The 19,406-nt window shown below is 41.2% G+C and overlaps 1 non-coding gene across 1 annotated transcript; it reads right to left on the reverse strand.

Annotated features, from left to right (window-relative positions):
• Window positions 1-12,329: 12,329 nt before the first annotated feature.
• On the reverse strand, window positions 12,330-12,421 carry LOC132542960 (small Cajal body-specific RNA 11). Its single transcript, XR_009553929.1, has one exon. It is a non-coding gene; the product is annotated as a small Cajal body-specific RNA 11 (non-coding RNA).
• Window positions 12,422-19,406: the final 6,985 nt, after the last annotated feature.

The raw sequence follows: 19,406 nt of genomic DNA on the forward strand, positions 1-19,406 counted from the left end.
CTCAATTAGGTGCACCACCACCCAGCCCCTTCCTTCAAGTTTCTAATAAAAATAAAATCTAATTTAAATGAGATTTGAGACAGAGAGGCAGAGAGAGTGAAAGATACCACAGCACTGAAGCTCCCTTCAATGTGGTGGGGGCTGGGTTCCAACCTGGGTCGCTCCCATGGCAAAGAAGTGCACTATCTAAGTGAGTCATTTCACCAGCAGACAACCCAGTTTAGAATGGGCAAAGAATATGAACAGCAATTTCCTCATAGAAGATATAAATATGGGCAACAACATTTGAAAACTTAGTAACGCTATCCAATGGGGAATAAAAATCTAAATCACAATCAGGTACCACTGCATAGCCACTGAAATGGTCGTTTATTTGCTTACTTTTGTATAGCTAGGATCTCACACATACATACTAGGATCTCACACATACATGGTTTCACTGCTCCCAGGTGTGCTTCCATTCAGATATATATATATATATATATATATATATATATATATATATATATATATATATATATGAGAGAGACACCACAATATGGGAACTTACCCTGGTGCCATAGCACCTTTCTTGTGGTGTCAGGGCTCAAGCCTTAGCCATGATGAGCTATCTCATTGAGTCCACTAGAATGATTCTATTTAAAAACCCAAATAAGAAATACTACACAAACATGGAAAAGTTGGCCTCTTCTATAGATAGAAATGTCAAAATGGTGCTGCCATGTTGCAAAAACAGTACAGCAGTGCCTGAGAGATTAAGTGGCCATATGACCTAGCAAATCAATTTCTAAGCATACTCAAGGGAAATGGAAAGGTATATCCATACAATAACATGCATCTGGATATTTCTAACAGCACTACTTAGAATGTTTCCCAAGTGGAACAACTCAAAGGTTCACCAACTGATCAAAAATGAATTAATTTGATGGTGAATTGATAAATGAATCAGTGAATGAATTAATGTCATGTCTTTGTGGTGGACTATTACTTTCCCATAAAAAGGAAAGAAGTACTGAAGTGTAAAGTTCTGAGTGAAAGAAGAGAATCTAAGAGAAGTGCATGTGGTGTAGTTTCATTTATGAACACTAGCCGGGACAGGCAGATTAATGGAGACAGGTGGAAGACTAGAGTTGTCTGGGCCTGGGAGGGAAGCACAGAGGGTAATGAAGAAGTGAGTGACTGCTAATGGGACTGGGTTTTCTACTTGATGTCATGAAGTAATCTGAAACCAAAAGGGTGATGGTTGCACCCACCAAATTGTTCAACACTTTATAATAAAAGAATTATACCTCCAATATTTCTGTTCAAGAAATTAAAAGGAAACACAGAATAAACACAAGAGTGGGAGAAAATCCATCTATAACTTCCAAATCAGCAAGGGAGGGAACTTTATGAATTCAATAGAAAGCTAATAAGTCAGCAAAGGGAAATAAAATAAGCAAAAGGGCAAATAAGTAAAACTTATCTGGTAATAGCAAAGCTGAAATATAGGCAGCATTCTTAAGTGATCTATCAAAAATAGATATAATTGACCAACTGCAAGTGATAAAATCCACAGTTTTTTTGTTGTTGTTGATTAAATATGTCATTAAATATAAAATAGTTTCAAATAAAGAGATGGGTAAGATAGATTTCCAAACACAAATCAAAAGAAAGAAAGTTGTGTAGCTTTTCCAATAAGAGAAAGTAATTGTATAGGGAAAGCACTGTCAGGAATAAGAAAGTGAACTGCATATTGATCATTTACTATGGCAAGAAAATAGATCATGAGCATAGAAGCAGCAATATATTCATTTAATGGAACACATCACAGCAAAGGAAATGAACACACTAGATCTTAAGTGCATCCACATTGATGAATCTAAAAACACACTAGGAGTGTAAAAAGCAATGCCTACTACAAAACATGAAGGATGGCATTTTTATGCAAGTTCTAGAACACAAGGCAACATACATCATACATGAATATATAGTTCATGTTTGCATTGTGTGGTAACATATTTGAATAAATCCTTGCATCCAGTTCTTCAGATGCTTAGAATTTCGGGGGCTAAAGCAGATACCCACCTCTACATGCACACAATCTGAATATGTGCAGTTTTTTCCAGTAACAAATCTGTGCCCAGATTCAAATTCTAGAAAGCACAGAAGATGCTAGCAATCTCCTTGATCTGCTGTGATATACTGGACACAGAAGACAAGGTGAAGAACATATAGTTGAGACCTTAAGGAACCTCACAGACATTGGGGCGGAGGGGAAGGTCAACAGCTGTGTGACAAGACCAATGGAGAGATGGAAAGCACGGTTACCTCTCTCTTCCTCCCTCTGAGTTCAAGGCTGTCGAGGGGAGAGGCTTCCTGAATAGTCTTAAAGGATGAATGGAGCAGTCTATGTGAAGGGTGAGGCTGGTATTGCCAAGATCATGTCACCAGAACAGACACACTACACTAGAGCTCAACCTGGTCTACAGCTCCTGCTAGGTGCCTGCAGTAGGGACACTAGGACTGATATTTGCAAATGTTCTTCATGGCTATGTGATGAGCTCTATTTTATGAAAAATATAAATCTGGACTTTGAAGAGTCAAAGAGTAGCTCACCTGGTAAGTTACTGTAAATGGAGATCTGGATTCAAACTCCTGGTTCCCACCTGGAGAGGGGACGCTTCATGAGCAGAGGAGCAGAGCTGCAGGTGTCTCTTTCTCTCTGCCTCTCTCAGAGCCTCTCTATCTCCTTCGCTCTCATTTTCTACCAGAAATAAGATTGCAAAAGGAACAATATAGTCACCAGAATGGTCCAGGAGGTGGCACAGTAGATAAAGCATTGGACTCTCAAGCATGAGGTCCTGAGTTCAATCCCCAGAAGCACATGTATCAGAGTGATATCTGGTTCTTTCTCTCTTTCCTCCTATCTTTCTCATGAATAAATAAATAAAATCTTAAAAAAAAAAAAAAAGAAAGAAAGAAACAGTCACCAGGAATGGTGAAATCGTGCAGGCATTGATACAGGGCTATAGTGATAGCCCTGATGGAGAAAAGAAAAGAAATATTAACACTTCTGTCACCTATAACCAGTCAGTTGTTGCTGCTTTTGACTCATGGAAAGGCATAAGTGAGGGCTGTGTAAGGACTTGAACGTAAACCTCAGAGCCCCAGGATCAAAGGAGCCACTTGACCTTCATATAGGCAGGCCCCAGAGTAGATTCAGATCTTGGAGATTTCACCCAGGAACCAAGCCAGGGGGTTAGACAAGAAGAAAGGAGGCAACCTGGACAGATGGGGCTAGTCCCTGAGACTGGCTTTATAGGACACCATGCAGCTGGCACAGGAAGAAGTAGAATCTGGAAACAGCCAAGTTGAAGTCTGGAGTCTGGCACAGGGTCACCAGCAGGCTCTTGCGGGAGATGGAGAGAGGTGACCACAAGCCAGAGTTCCCCACGGGTGCTTCAGTGTCCTGAGGCGACAAGGTGACAAGGGAATTCATTCATGCCTCGCCCCTGCCCCGACCTCTTAACAACAGGCTGTGCAACTTCCACAGGTCAGTGACAGTTCACCCAGGAGCAATGATTTGTGGCTTTCTGGATACTTCCATGAAATAATTATCTTCAATTCCTGTGACCTACTTGATAACAAGAGACACATGGGACAGGGACCCATGTGAAGTTAAGCATCATTGGACAGCACTGACATGAGAGGGTGGCCTGCATCCCTGACATCTTAGCGGCCTGGGTCTGGACATGTCACAGTGACAGGCCACCCCGAGCTGGGATCCAGAGGTGCCTTGCTGTTCCCATTGTGTGCGCAGTGTCCCCTCATCAGTGGAGCAGATTGGAAGCTATAAATAGCTCCATCGTGAAAATGAGTGCTTTGCTCTTAAATCATCAGGGCACTATATTTATCCTGTTCCAGGCAGGGTGCCAGGAGCAAGATAACTGATTACACTCATAGGTAAGGTCACCTCACCCTCCACCCCAGCAGTGTCACTCCCCACCCCCAAACTCCCCTTCTAGGGTCTATTTTTTCAGACTCCCCTAATTCCCAGGGCACGTGAGATTGGCTCCCTCCCAACAGGGAATTTCTGCTTTGGCTCACCTTTGGGATGGTTCATGAAAGAGGCAGGGAGCCTGTCATGAGAGGAAGAGTCCTCACTGGGGCAAGACTTTCTCTGGGTGGTGAAGTTCTGGGTGGGTTGTGCCCTGGCAGCTCACCAGCTGATAGGTGGGGTGAGCTGGGAGAAAATTAAAGGAGGTGAGAGGCAGGCCACAATTCAGGTGATCCTCGGCTAATAAGTGTAGCATATGAAGCCCACACTTGGAGCATCCTTCGTCATCTGAGTCTCCACCTATTCTCTACAGCCATCTTACTCCAGAGTCTCAGGCTCATGGGAGAGTGAGGTATTCTGGGGCTTCTGGAAGCTCCCAGCCCAGCTGTCTGTTCAGACATCCTAGCCTGTAATGTTACTCTTGTCCCCCTCATATGCGCTACACTGGCAGGGAGCTTTGCCACCACTGGCAGGTTCTTTTGCAAAGGCATCCCATACTTGAAGGCACTGGCTGGAGCTTATACACCTCTACTTCTGCATCCTGGTAACTGTACCCCAAGCCTGGCTATCACAGGTGTTGGATAGCTAATGATTGTGGTTCAGTGGATAAAATATTGGATGTTCAAGCATGGGGTTCTAAGTTCAGTCTCCAGCATCACATGTACCAGAGTGATGTTCTGGTTCTCTTCCCCCCCTCTTTCTCATGAATAAATCAATAGATATCAAAGAAGAAATAAAGATGAGGATTCAAATCCCTGGTTCTCACCTGTAGCGGGGAAACACCCACAAATGTTAAAGTAGTGCTGCAAGTCAATCTTTCTCTCTATCTATCTATCTATCTCTCTATCTCTATCTCTATCTATCTATCTATCTATCTATTTCTATCTCTATCTCATCTATCAAAAAAGAAAGAAAGAAAATAGCTGGTGGGGGGTGGATACATCATACAAGCACTGAGCCCCAGCAGTATGCCTTGTGGCAATAAAAAATGATAAATTATAAGAAAGAGAGAGACAAGGAATGACAGAAACAAAACAAACAGGGGTCAACTAGGAATACTAAAGGAGAACACCTGGGAACACAACAAGACAGGACTAGTATGACTTCAGGAACCCACCAAATCACCTGTGAGTGCAAACACGTGTGACTCATGGACAGAGAGGAGCCTAGAGAGAGATTAAGTGGCTGGTAACAGTCCAGCAGTTTACCAGTTGAGACACAACCTCCAGTTTGTTTCACCAACAAAAAGACGGCTGAAGGGAGAAGACTCCCCTAAGACTCACCAAATGCAACTGTGAGTCTCCATTGCTACTGCCCTCAGAATCTGGATCAGCGGGGAGTAAATAGGGGAGGCCCTAGGCTGACACTAGGGCACACAGAACTAACAATGAAACTCAGGAGAAGATCTATACCTCCATAGCCTAGCTGTGCGGCTGTGAGAGTCTCTTTGCATAACACTGGATTATCTCTGCTCCACCCTGCTATATCTCTTGGTCAGGAGTCAGTGATTAAGTTAAGAAGCCTACTTATAGCTTAAAAGCCCTCAGGCTCCTCGGGCTCCTTCAGCCTAAAGGGTAGAAAAAGAACAAAACCAATTCATGGATTAAAATACTATTGAAACAACTATTAACCCTTTAATTACCTTTAATTATTGTCCACAACTGTGAACCCTTTAATTACCTTACTTAGACACAAGTCAATCCAGGCAAGAGTGATCTGTAATTTGAAAAGTACTAAGATAGGGAACTCATAACATAATATATAAAATGGGTAAACCAACAAGAAGAAATATTGGAGAAATGAAGCAGGACAGCTAAAAGCCCCCCAAAGGTTGAAGCACAAAATAATGAGTTCAACATCCAAGCAATAGTTAAGGAAATAATCACAGGAGTGAGTAAAGAGTTTGAAAGAATTGTCATCAGAAATGCAGAAACAACAAATGAGACTCTGGAAGAAGACACTAATTATCTCAAGGTTATTAGAGAGCTGAAAGCTGAAATAGCTGAACTAAGAACACAATTAGCTGAACAAGCTAAAACAGTATCAGAACAGGGTAACAAAATAGATGAACTCCAGAAAACAGTAGAAGGGATAAAGAATAGAATCAATGAGGCTGAAGACAGAATTACTAAGATCAAGGATGAACTAGAGACAACTAAAAAAGAAGTAAGGGATCTCAAAAAGAGATTGGAGATACTGAAAACACCAATAGAGACCTATGAGATGGCTTCAAAAGAAACAATATCCGCATTATTGGCTTACCAGAGGAAGAAAGAGAGGAAGGTCAAGAAAGCATTTTTCAGGACATAATAGCTGAGGACTTCTCTAGTCTAGACAACATAAAAGACAAAAGGTTCAAGAAGCCCAGAGGGTCCCAAACAGAATTAATCCAGACTTAAAGACACCAAGATACATCATATTTAAAACAGAAAGAAATAAGGGTAAAGAAAGTATCCTCAAGGCTGCAAGAGAAAAAGAGGCACCTACAGAGGAAAACCCATAAGATTAGCAGCAGACTTCTCCACACAAACACCACAGGCCAGAAGAGAATGGCAAGATATCTATCGAGTGCTCAATGCGAAAGGCTTTCAACCAAGACTACTGTAGCCTACTAGACTGTCATTCAGACTATATGGAGGCATAAAAACCTTCTCAGATGAGCAAGAGTTGAAAGAATCAACTATCACCAAGCCTGCCCTGACAGAAGTTCTGAAAGGTCTCCTATAAACAGTCAGACCACCATAAATAGGCCATCTATCAGAACACTCTAAAAATCTACAAGAATGGCACTAAAATATCTTCAATCTTTGATATCAATAAATGTCAATGACCTGAATTCACCTATTAAAAGGTGAAGAGTAGGAAGATGGATCAGAAAACATAACCCAACAATATGCTGTCTACAGGAAACCCACATCACTCAACAAGACAAACACAGACTCAAAATGAAAGGATGGAAAACTATCACACAAGCCAATGACTCACAAAAATGGGCAGGAACATCTATTCTCATATCTGACATGATAGACTTTAAAATAAATAAAATTTAAAAAGATAGGGATGGACACTACTTAATGCTCAGAGGATCAGTCAATCAAGAGGACTTAACAATTATTAACATCTATGCACCCTATGAGAAGCTATCTAAATACATCAAACATCTACTGAAAGAGCTACAGCAATGTATTAACAGTAACACAGTCATAGCAGGGGACTTCAACACCCCACTCTCTCAATTTGACAGATTATCCAGGCAAAAAAAATCAATAAAGCTAAATGACGAGATAGATAAACTAGAACTATTGGACATTTTCAGAGTCATTCATCCCAAGAAACTGAAATACACGTTTTACTCAAGTCCACATGGGTCATTCTCAAGAATAGATCATATATTAGGCCACAAAGACAGCATCAGCAAATTCAAGAGCATTGAAATCATTCCAAGCATCTTCTCAGACCACAGTGGAATTAAACTAACACTTAACAGTCAACAAAAGATTTACAGTAAGAGTCCCAAAATGTAGAAGCTCAACAGTACACTCCTTATCAACTACTGGGTCAAAGAGGAAATAAGGGAAGAAATCAAAATGTTTCAAGAGTTCAATGAAAATGAAGACACAAGCTATCGAAATATTTGGGACACAGCTAAGGCAGTACTGAGAGGGAAGTTCATAGCCATACAAGCACACATTGGCAAACAAGAAAAAGCACAAATAAACAGCCTGATTGCACATCTTAAAGACCTAGAAGAAGAAGAACAATGGAACCCTAAAGCAAACAGAAGGACAGAAATCACTAAAGTTAGGGCAGAAATAAATAACATTGAAAATAAGAAAACCATACAAAATATCAATGAAAGTAAATGTTGGTTCTTCGAAAGAGTGGACAAAATTGAAAAACCTTTAGCCAGATTCACAAAAAAGGGGGAGAAGAACCAAATAAATCAGATCATGAAAGAGGAAATGTCACAACAGACACCACAGAAATTCAACATATCATGTGAGGCTTCTATGAACAACTATATGCCACCAAGCTAGAGAACCTAGAAGAAATGATTTCCTAGATACTTAGATACTTCCAAACTTCCAAAATTAAACAAAGAGAAACTAGATAATATGAACAGGCCCATCACAGCTAATGAAATTGAAACAGTTATCAAAAACCTTCCCCAAAATAAAAGTCCTGGACCAGACGGCTTTACAAATGAATACTACAAAACCTTCAAGGAAGAGTTAGTACCTCTACTTTTAAAAGTCTTCCAGAAGATTGAAGACACTGGAATACTCCCTTCTAGCTTCTATGAAACCAACATCACTCTGATACCAAAAGCAGACAAGGACACAACCGAAAAAAAAAAAAACAAACTACAGACCAGTATCTCTGATGAACACAGGTGCTAAAATATTGAACAAAATTCTAGCCAACCAGATACAGCAGTATATTAAAAAGATTGTTCATCATGACCAAATGGGGTTTATCCCAGGCATGCAAGACTAGTTTAATATACATAAATCAATCAACGTGATCCAACACATCAATAAAAGCAAGACCAAAAACCACATGGTGATGTCAATAGATGCAGAGAAAGCCTTTGACAAAATAAAAGATCCCTTTATGATCAAAACACTACAAAAATAGGAATAGATGGAAAATTCCTCAATATAGTGGAGTCTATATATTACGAACCTACAGCCAACATCATATTCAATGGTGAAAAACTGGAAGCATTTTCCCTCACATTAGGTACTAGACAGGGCTGTCCATTATCACCATTATTATTCAATATAGTGTTGGAAGTTCTTTTCATAGGAATCAGGCAGGCATACAGATTGGAAAAGAAGAAGTCAAACTCTCCCTATTTGTAGATGACATGGTAGTATACATAGAAAAACCTAAGGAATCCAGCAAGAAGAATTTGGAAATCATCAGGCAATACTGGAAGGTGTCAAGCTACAAAATTAACATTCAAAAGTCAGTGGAATTCCTCTATACAAACACTAAGTTAGAAGAAGATGAAATCCAGAAATCAATTCCTTTTACTATAGCAACAAAAACAATAAAATATCTAGGAATAAACCTAAACAAAGAAGTTAAAGACTTGTATACTGAAAATTATGAGTCACTACTGAAGGAAATTGAAAAAGACACAAAGAAGTGGAAAGATATTACATGTTCATGGGTTGGAAGAATTAACATCATCAAAATGAATATACTGCACAGAGCCATATACAAATTTAATGTTATCCCCATCAAGATTCCAACCACATTTCTTAGGAGTATAAGACAAATGCTACAGATGTTTATCTGGACCCAGAAAAGACCTAGAATTGCCAAAACAATCTTGAGAAGAAAGAACAGAACTGGAGGCATCACACTCCCAGATCTCAAATTGTGTTATAGGGTCGTTGTCATAAAAACTGCTTGGTACCGGAACATTAATATACACACTGACCAGTGGGATAGTATTGAGAGCCCAGAAGTAAGCCCCCACACTTAAGGACATCTAATCTTTGACAAAGGTGCCCAGACTATTAAATGGGGCAAAGCAGAGTCTCTTCAACAAACAGTGACTTCACTGTTTTCAGCCGATCTTGGATGGACCTTGAAAAATTCATGTTAAGTGAAATAAATCAGAAACAGACGAATGAATATGGGATAATCTCACTCTCAGGCAGAAGTTGAAAAACAATATCAGAAGAGAAAACACAAGTAGAACCTGAACTGGAATTGGCATATTGCACCAAAGTAAAAGACTCTGGGGTGGGTGGGTGGGAATATACAAGTCCAAGAAGGTTGACAGAGGACCTAGTGGGGTTTGTATTGTTATATGGAAAACTACAAAATGTTATGCATGTAGGAACTATTATACTTACTGTAGAATGTAAAACATTAATTCCCCAATAACAAAATTTTTTTAAAAAGCCTACCTGTGCATACACACACACACACACACACACACACACACACCATAAAAGCAATCCAAATATATATATTTGTTGGTGAATAGACAATGATTGTAGCATATTTATGTAAGGAATTGTATTTGGTTATTAAAGATGACTGCTGTTAGATACTATAGTACGGAAGAGTCTTGAGACCATTATGCTAAGTGAGAGAAATCTATTTATATAAAAGAAAAACTCATGGCAGTAGCAGTCTAGCAGTCCTTGGACTGAGGTACACGAAGAAATTGACTACAAAGAGGTATGCAGAGTCTTAGGAGTGAGAAAAAGTTCAAGTTGAAGTTGGAGTTGTAGTATAAGTTACACAACTCTATACATTTACTAAGAATCACCAAGTGTGCCATTCCAGTGGGTAAAATCTATGCTACAGAATTATATCTCAACTATACCTAAAAAAAATTACTTAAACTCACTATTGGACATACACACACACACACACCCTAAAGACTAGCATTTGTCACTAACAGGTGGCAAAAATATCAAAGAGTTAAATTACATGTCACTTGCAGATATGCAGTAATGGTAATTGTTTCAGTTTTTAATAAAAATAAGAAAATTACTATTATAATTAAAAACATCTATCTTGTCAAACTCTGTAATCCCACACCTAGAAATTGATCTCATAGGAATAAAGAGACAGTATTTGAAAATATGTGTTGAAAGATTTCACTGCAGCTTATTTAGTGGCAAAATTAAACAAACAAAACCTGGAAGCATAAAAATGTTTTTCTTCAAGATTAGAAGAGAAAACACAAGTAGAACCTGAACTGGAATTGGTGTATTGCACCAAAGTAAAAGACTCTGGAGTGGGTGGGGGAAGAATATAGGTCCAAAAAGGATGACAGAGGATGTAGTGGGGGTTGTATTGTTATGTGGAAAACTGGGAAATGTTATGCATGTACAAACTATTGTATTTACTGTCAAATGTAAAATATTAATTCCTCAATAGAGAAATTTAAAAAAAATGTTTTTCTTCTGGGCTGGGGAGATAGTATAATGGTTCTGCAAAAAAGACTTTCATGACTGATGTACTAAAGGTCCCAGGTTCAATTCCCAGCATCCCCAACAGCCAGAATGTGAGCAGTGCTCTGGAAACAAAGTTCTTATTAATACAGAATTACAGAGCTAGGATGCATTCAGCATGTAGCTTCAGAGTCCAGTGACAACTGATTTGAGGAAAAGGTGGGAAGAGTAAAGAAAATTAGAAGACAGGTTGCTGGATGATATTAAACCATTATTCACTTTGCAAAGGGAAACAGGTTCTATGAGTATTTTCAAAAGTCATCATCTGTTAAAAATATCTGGTGAAGAATTTGGGGGTAAATATGATATATGGAATTTGTTGTGAAATTCTGCATTTGTAGTCAGTTACACATGAATGAAGGAAGGAAGGAAAGAAGGAAGGAAGGAAGGGAGGAAGGGAGGGAGGGGAGAAGAGAAAAAGATGAAGGAACAGAAAACGGAAAGAAGGGAGGAGAGAGGAGGAAGGAGAAAGAGCATCTCATTGGTTTTTTTTTTTTTGTTCCTGTAACAATTTACCACAAATTTAGGAGCCAAATAAAACTACCCACTTATAGTCTGTTGACTCTGTATATTAGCAGTCTGACATAATTCAAAAGTTGATGGAATTGTGTTCCTATCTGTTCCAGGAGAGACTAATTTCCTTGCATTTTCCAGGTTCTAGTCCCTAAATTCTAGCCCCTGTCCTCAGTCACTGAAGGCAGAGAGACTGGTTCCATATCTCTGATTGTTCTCCCATAGCTCACTATCTCAAGTCAAGAAAGAGTTCCACTAGGGAAAGATAGAAACAGGCTAGGAGTATGGATTAAATTGTCAACACTCATATCCAGCAGAGAAGCAATTACAGAAGCCAGACCTTCCACCTTTTGCACCCCATAAAGATTTTTGGTCCATACTCCCAGAAGGATAAAGAATAGAGAAACTTCTAAAGGGAGGGGAGGGGATATGGAACTCTGGTGATGGGAATTGTAAGAAATTGTACTCCTCTAATCCCACAGTCTTGACAGTCGTCATTAAATTGCTAATAAAAGGTTCAAAAGAGAAATAGTTCCAAAGGCTCAACAGACATATGAAAAAATGTGCAACGTATAAGATTTCCAGAGAAATGCACATAAAAACAGCACTGGCTGAAGTAAATGTGAGCCATGTTGAACCTCTTAGCACCAAGCTAGAGTCTTAAATAATCATTTATTGTTCCTGTATCAGAGGCTCCAGATCACCTCACATAGGGTAAAGTGATAGGACTTGTTCAAAATGAAAAGTAGTAGGAATGATTATAATTATTATTCTTCTTTTCTTTTTTTTTAGTTGTCCTCTCGTGCCTTTAAGAGCCAGTCTTTTTCTCAGGACGGCCCTCCTAAACTGAGAGGGAGAGTTGTTGTGCATCCTGCAGGAATGATTATAATTATTATTCTCGGTGTCTTAGGCTTAACCATCTGCTTTTTTTTTTTTTCCATCTTCACCTTTCTCAAAAAAGGGCAGAAATGAAATTCTAAAAGCAGAAATCCTGTGGCCTAGAGGAAGTATAGCCCCAAAGATCCCACTTTGGTAGAAAATAATGTACAAGAAGAATGTGTATAATTTTGGCAAATGCTAAAATAATAGAAACAGGTATTATAATGACCAAACTAAGAGGAGAACAAAGGCAATTGGTCAAGGGAAGTAAGGATATAATAAAATCAGCCCAAGAGTAGACTAGAAAGGAGAAGAAGCCAAGGAAAATCATGCTAAATAATAAGTACCAACTACTGTATTTTATTGTCAACAGCAAACCATTAATCCCCTCAATAAAGAAACTAATAATAATAAAATAATAATCAGGTATACACATACTCAGAAAGCCTGTTAAAATTCAGGGACTGTTGTGAGCTAAAAACCAAAATGAAGTTTAAAAAGCCCACTTGTTAGCTGCTTCTCAGATTCATACAGTGGCTCTAGAAAGGTTACTAAGTAGAAAATGGAAAGAGCAGACTGCACAGTGATTAGCCACAAGAAAGTGCCCGTAAACCAACATGATTTTTAAGGTGAAAAGCATTGAGCTGCCTCCCGAGAAATGGTGTTATTCATCAGGACAGATTAATTATGATCTTACACCTCTAATAACATCTTAAAAATAGACAGGGTGCAAGGAGAAATGGACAGTGCTAGAGGGAGGTGTGCTCACAGAGCCAGCAGGAGGGATGGATTAAGACAGCGAAGATCACTCAGGCAGCTCCAGGGCCCTGAGCCCCCCTACAGAGGCATAGAGCTATTGCTTGAGTGCCTGCATCTCACCCCAACACACACACACACATTTTTTTAAACCTTAAAAAAAACTTTATTTATTTGATAGAGATAGCCAGAAATTGAGAGAGTGGGGGAGATAGAGAGAGACAGAGAGACACCTGCAGCCCTGCTTCACCACTTGTGAAGCTTTCCCTCTTCAGGTGGGGACCTGGGGCTTGAACCCAGGTCCTTCTGCTTGTAACATGTGCACTCATATAGGTGCACCACCACCCACACATTATGATAGCCTAAGCCCCAGTGTGGTGGTGTTAAGGGGTGAGGTTGTTTGGGAAGGGTGGTTATATCATGAGAGCGGAGGCCTCATAATGACAATTTGTTTGCTTCTACAAGAAACATTAGAGGATACCCCTCTTCTCCCTCTCCATGAGGACACAGTGATGTCCACTGTGAATAAGGATGTAGGTTCCCGCCCCCCCCCCCCCAACCACTACCAGGCCCTAAACCTGCCAGGAACTAGATGTTTTTCAGCCTTGGTAACTGCAGGGAAATCAGTGTGAGCTATGGGAAGCACTTCCTGTGTGATGCTCTGGTTGAGACAGTCTGAGCAGATTCAGGCAGTTGAGGCCACAAGGGGTGGAGTGGGATGGGAGCACAGTGGGAGGGGGGTGCACAGAGCCAGTGTTTCTTCACTCCTAGGCATGCCTCAACCAAGAGCATGCCAGTCACTTGTTTGTCTGATGCTTCCTCCGGGTTCATTCAAGAATTCCCTGAGCATTAGGTGAGGGAAGTCAACTGGCTGCCCTAAGTCCAATCCAAACTAGTCATGGAAAGCAAACTAAAATGCAGGGTCAGTGGGATAGCCCATCTGGGAGGGCACCTGCTTTGCCATGCAAGTGATTCAGGTTCCAGTGTGGTTCCCACCCTACTGGCGGAAGCTTTCATGATGTGATCTCTCTTTCCCTCTGTTTTTCTTTCTCTCTCCCTCCATCTCTCTTTCTCTGTCAGTCTTTATCCTCTGTCTCTTTCTTCCTGTCTGAAAAAGTCATCCTAGAGTAGGATAACTCCTAGTAATGACAAACACTATTTTTTAAAGCGCATTTGTTTTTCAATTTTATTAGTAACAATATTGATTGACAAAATTACATGTCAACAGAGGGTATAATTCCACACCATTTCTACCACTAGAGTTCTGAATCCCAAATCCCTCCATTGCAAGTCACAGCAGTTCTCCTAAGGTTGCAGATATGAGTTAACTATCATCCTTACAACTATCTGTCTATATTTATACATAATTACCCCCTTTTTCTTCCAGCTCCTGTCCTCTCTTACCTTTCAAGCCACATATAACACTATTACTACATCCAAATGTCCTCCCTTTTTCCTCCTCTTGCCCCAGGATGGAGCTGGATTTCAGAGCTCTCACATTCTCTTCCTCCTATCACTTCTTCTCCACTGGGAATATGGATCAAAATTGTTTTGGGGGGTGCAGAATGTAGGAGTTCTGGCTTCTACAATTGCTTCTCCACTGGACATAGGTGTTGGCATGTAGATCCACACCCCCAGCCTGTTTCTATCTTTCCATAATGGGGTAGGACTCTGGAGACGTGAGGTTCCAGGACACATTGGTGAAGTCCTTTGCCCAGAGAAGTCAGGATGGAATTATGGTAGTGTTTACAGCTTGATGACTGGAAAGTGGCAGAATATAAAGACAAAATGGTTAATGAACAGGAACCAAAAAGTAAAAACAGACTAGATGAGAATAGGGATCTTAGGGTGGAAGAAAGTTCAGAAGTCCATGTTAGGCATGTTCCTAGGGCCCCACAACTATGGTTGTTTTTTGCTTGAGTTTGACAGCTTACATGAAGTTAGATAAAAAAATATTGTCTGAGAAAATTATGTCTAAGTAGAGAAAAAGGCTAGAAAGTTGGGTTAGGGTAGAGAGTAGCTCTCATTCTTAAAAAAAAATCTATGAATAAAATTAACTGTTTATCTCATTCACCTGATCCAGGGCATATATATATATATTTAGCACAGGAGCCTGTGTAACCTCTAAGTCCCTATGGGCCTGAGTTCACAGCTCATAGTCACAGCTGGGAACATTCCAGGCTGCACTCATTTCAGAACCAGTCTTCCTAGAGTGGCAGGGCAGGGTGAAAACATTATTTGCTCAACAGATAAATATTTTTTAGTATATATAAATGTTCTTACTTGTTTGTCTGTTTGTTTGTGGGTCCACAACCAATGCACATGTGAGACACTTTCTCATTTGAGAGAGGGAGGGAGGGAGAGAGAGAGAGAGAGAGAGACCAACACACTAGACCCTCCTCTGACACTATAGTATCTCCCATATGGTGTCAGGGCTTGAACTCAGGCCACACACTTAGCAAGGCACACGCCCTACCCAGTGAGCAAGCTGTTCCTCCTCCACGGAGTACATGGATGCTTCAAACCAGGGGCAGACACAGGAGCATTTCACTGGGAAAGAGAAGAATCAAAACAAGCAAAAGCTGCCACAGCTTTGATATACATGATGTTTGTGGCAGGCTGTTAACATTCCTTTCAAGTGTAACTCCAACACTGGGAAGATTACTCACTCTACAAATGGCTTGCTAGCCACAGGAATGGCTTGGGGGTGGGGTGGGGGTGTGGGCACTATGAGTGATTAGCTCCTCTGTGCAGGATTCTTGTTCCTGAGGACAGCTCTAGCTGCTCCAGGGTGTGTGTGTGAGGTGTGTGTGTGTGTGTGGAGGGTGGGTGAAAGGGTGCAAGGGAAGGCACAGGTCCACCTGCTTCTTGGGGGGGGGGGGGAGCAACCCAGAGCCAGGGAGGGAAGTTGCCTTGATAAAGCAGTAACATCAGGAGTTACTCTGCAGATTCCCTCCCCATAAAAACACCACTGGCCTCCACCCCCTGGACACAATACAGCTGTTTCCAGGAATATTAGAATGACATGATGTTGTTGAGCATGGGCCGCAGAGAAGAGAGAGAGGGGGTCCGGAGTGAAGAGGAAACATAAATCTTTATTTGCGCTGGCACCTCAGAGTTGGGTGCTAGAGAAGCAGGTTGGGCCACGTGAAGGTAGTGAAAATGGCCGCCTCACGCGGTAACCTTTCCTGCGTCTGAACACCGGAGTGAAGCGCTGGCAAGAGAGCGAGGTGCGGAAAACGAAGGGTTTTTATAGGAGTAGCTTTCACGAGAATGGGAAGGGGGAGGAGTAACCATAGCACTCCAGGATAGGATGATACCTCTTGTGAAAATGGGAGGGGGAGGAGTAACCAAAGCACTCCAAATATGCGGGGATATAGACAATGTCCTGAGGGCATAACACGGCGGATACGGCAGATGTGAATGCATCTGCACAATTTCCCAGCAACATGAGACTGGCTACAAAGCCTATTCTGACCTGCAAGGGGAGATCAGTCTCCCCCCCCCCCCCTGCCCCCCATAACTACCAGAAAGACTACCTTGCTGTGGATGAATTCTGCCCTCCCTTCTGGCAATGTTGCATTTGAGCTGTCTACAACAGGCACAGGGGGAGTACCTTTGTTGTCCTGGTATAATGGGCCCTTCTTGCTTTCACTATGGGTGCTCAGCCATCCTTCTTGCAATGACCTCTACAGGTGGATCAGCGAGTTTTCGCTGTAATTATGCTGCGTAACAAGGCACAAACCTTAGTTCATGTGGACAGAAAGAAGCCTTCACTGCTCAAGGGCCTGGGATCAGCTGTGGATCCATCCGCTGTGCTTGGGTTTGTTTGTTTCTGGGGGGAGGTCTGGCTGTCTGCCAGCACAGGAAGACCTCCCTGAGTCAACTGGACAGATCTGCCTCTGCTCTTGATGTGTCATTTGCCTGACACATTCTTGGGTTAAGAGCTGGCATGCTGAGAGCACACAGAACTACTCTGTGCTCAGAGATGGCACCATCTCACTAAGGAGTGAATTAATCTAAACACAACCATGTGATGCATTTTAACCTTTTCAAGCTGGACAGAATGGACACAGGTGGAGGCGCACGTTTTACAGAGTGGAGTGAGATGGTCTCAGACATGATGGAGAGCTAACTGGCTAGTCTTCTTTTATGGTGACTAGGCAAAGATGCAGCCCTCCTAACCCAGACATAAAACTTCTGAGGTTTGATCCTACCAATATGAAGAAGTGAAGGAAAGGCAGAGCACAGCAGGAAAGCTGCAGGAGTTGCCATGCACATAGCCTGGGCTTAAGACCTGACACCATATGTGAGTTCCACGGCATCAGAAGAAGCTCTGGTGCTGTGATATCTCCTCCTCCCTCCTTTCCTCCCTTTGTCTGTCTGAATACAATGCAGACAGGGAGTGATGAAATCATACTTGTGTAAAACCCTAAGGCCTCAAAAAAAAAAAAAGAAGAAGAAGAAGAAAGGTAGGGAGAAAAGAGGGATGCAAAGGTAGGTACTTAAATATATCCAGTGCAATACATACAACTGGCATCAAGGACTGAGGAGATAGTAACACACAGGTAACACAAAGGACTTGGCACACAAAAAGTCACAGATGCAATACCTGACATCACCAATAGCCAAATCTGAGCAGCGCACAGCTCTAGGAGCTAGATTCTGAGAACTGGTTGGGATCAGAGAGGCATAATTACAATCCAGGGGGATCCTTTGAGTTGTAGAGATGATGTTTAATTCCCACAGCACTACCGGAAAAACACTGATCTATTTTTCTTAATATTTATTTATTTATTCCCTTTTGTTGCCCTTGTTGTTTTATTGTTGTAGTTATTATTGTTGTTGTTATTTGATGTCATTGTTGTTGGATGGGACAGAGAGAAATGGAGAGAGACAAGGGGAAGACAGAGAGAGGGAGAGAAAGATAGACACCTGCAGACCTGCTTCACTGCCTGTGAAGCGAATCCCTGCAGGTGGGGAGCCAGGGGCTCAAACCAGGATCCTTACACTGGTTCTCTCACTTTGCACCACCTGCGCTTAACCCAATGTACTACTGCCCGACTCCCAAAAAACACTGATTTCTTGATAGAGTCCTGAATTATAATGTCTGTTATTTCTCTGCTCAACTGTTTTTCTTAATGACTAATAGCTATACATTGTACCAAACATGTCAAATTCTTTGTTATATGTAGTTCTGTGTCCAGTATGCAGCGGTTGTTTTGGCCATATCAAGGTAAACACAAATTAGTGGTTAACAGGCCTTCAGGCTAACATGAAGTCTGCCTTATCTGATATCTCTGCATTATTCCACATCCTTAGAGTATGATCAGGATTTGCACAGTAAACACATAATCTGATATAATTGCTGGAATTGGAGATAACAAGTCTGATACAGAGTGGTCTACACATACTAGGAGAGAGATCATTCAGTTATGCATGCCATTAGAATGTTTATGCTTATGTCTAGAAATACCCTTTAGATGTTTATACTTGACATAATTGTACGCACATATACCCAATAAACAGGAACAGTGATCCCACATGGTGTGAGGAGATTAGGCAGGGAGTTTCAGCAGAAACCCATTGTGAGATGTACATTGTGAGTTTGCTACCTCACATAATCTCTTTTCTCTCAATACTAATGGTGTATCCATCCACATGGCCAAGCATACATTGAATCAGCTGAGGCTAGAGTCACCAAAACCGTTTTCGGTCCCTGTCACTGGAAGTAGCTTATCATCCTGATACTCTGGCACCTTTGACTGCAGGAGATTTTCTTGACTTATACATCCAAGGAGTAGGAGGCTAGGTCGCAGAATTCCTTTCATTTGACTAAGTTCTGACAGAGTCATTCCAGAACAGTCAACCACTCCCCTCTGCAGAATCCAGAAACATTGATGCCACATATCCCCTCTAATAGGGAACAGTCTCCATCCAGCCTTCCCACTCAACAGTGGAAGAAGCACAAAGAGCTGACTCTTCTTATTCCATTAGCATATCCCTGATTGCTGAGGAGTCTGATCATCTCTTCAGATGCTCATTAGCTTTTGGAGTTTGCTTTGCCACATATGACTAAATCACATCCTTTGAACATATTTAATTGGGGGGTGTTGTTGATTTTCCTTTTGATTTATAGGGGTTTCCTCTCTATTCTAAATCATAAATTTCTTGTGGTTATTAAAGGCCACAGATATGTTGTGTCCTCTCATCTATTAGCACTTTCAAAAAAA

The sequence above is a fragment of the Erinaceus europaeus genome, chromosome 1 (assembly GCF_950295315.1).
Source record: "Erinaceus europaeus chromosome 1, mEriEur2.1, whole genome shotgun sequence".
NCBI classification, from domain to species: domain Eukaryota; kingdom Metazoa; phylum Chordata; class Mammalia; order Eulipotyphla; family Erinaceidae; genus Erinaceus; species Erinaceus europaeus.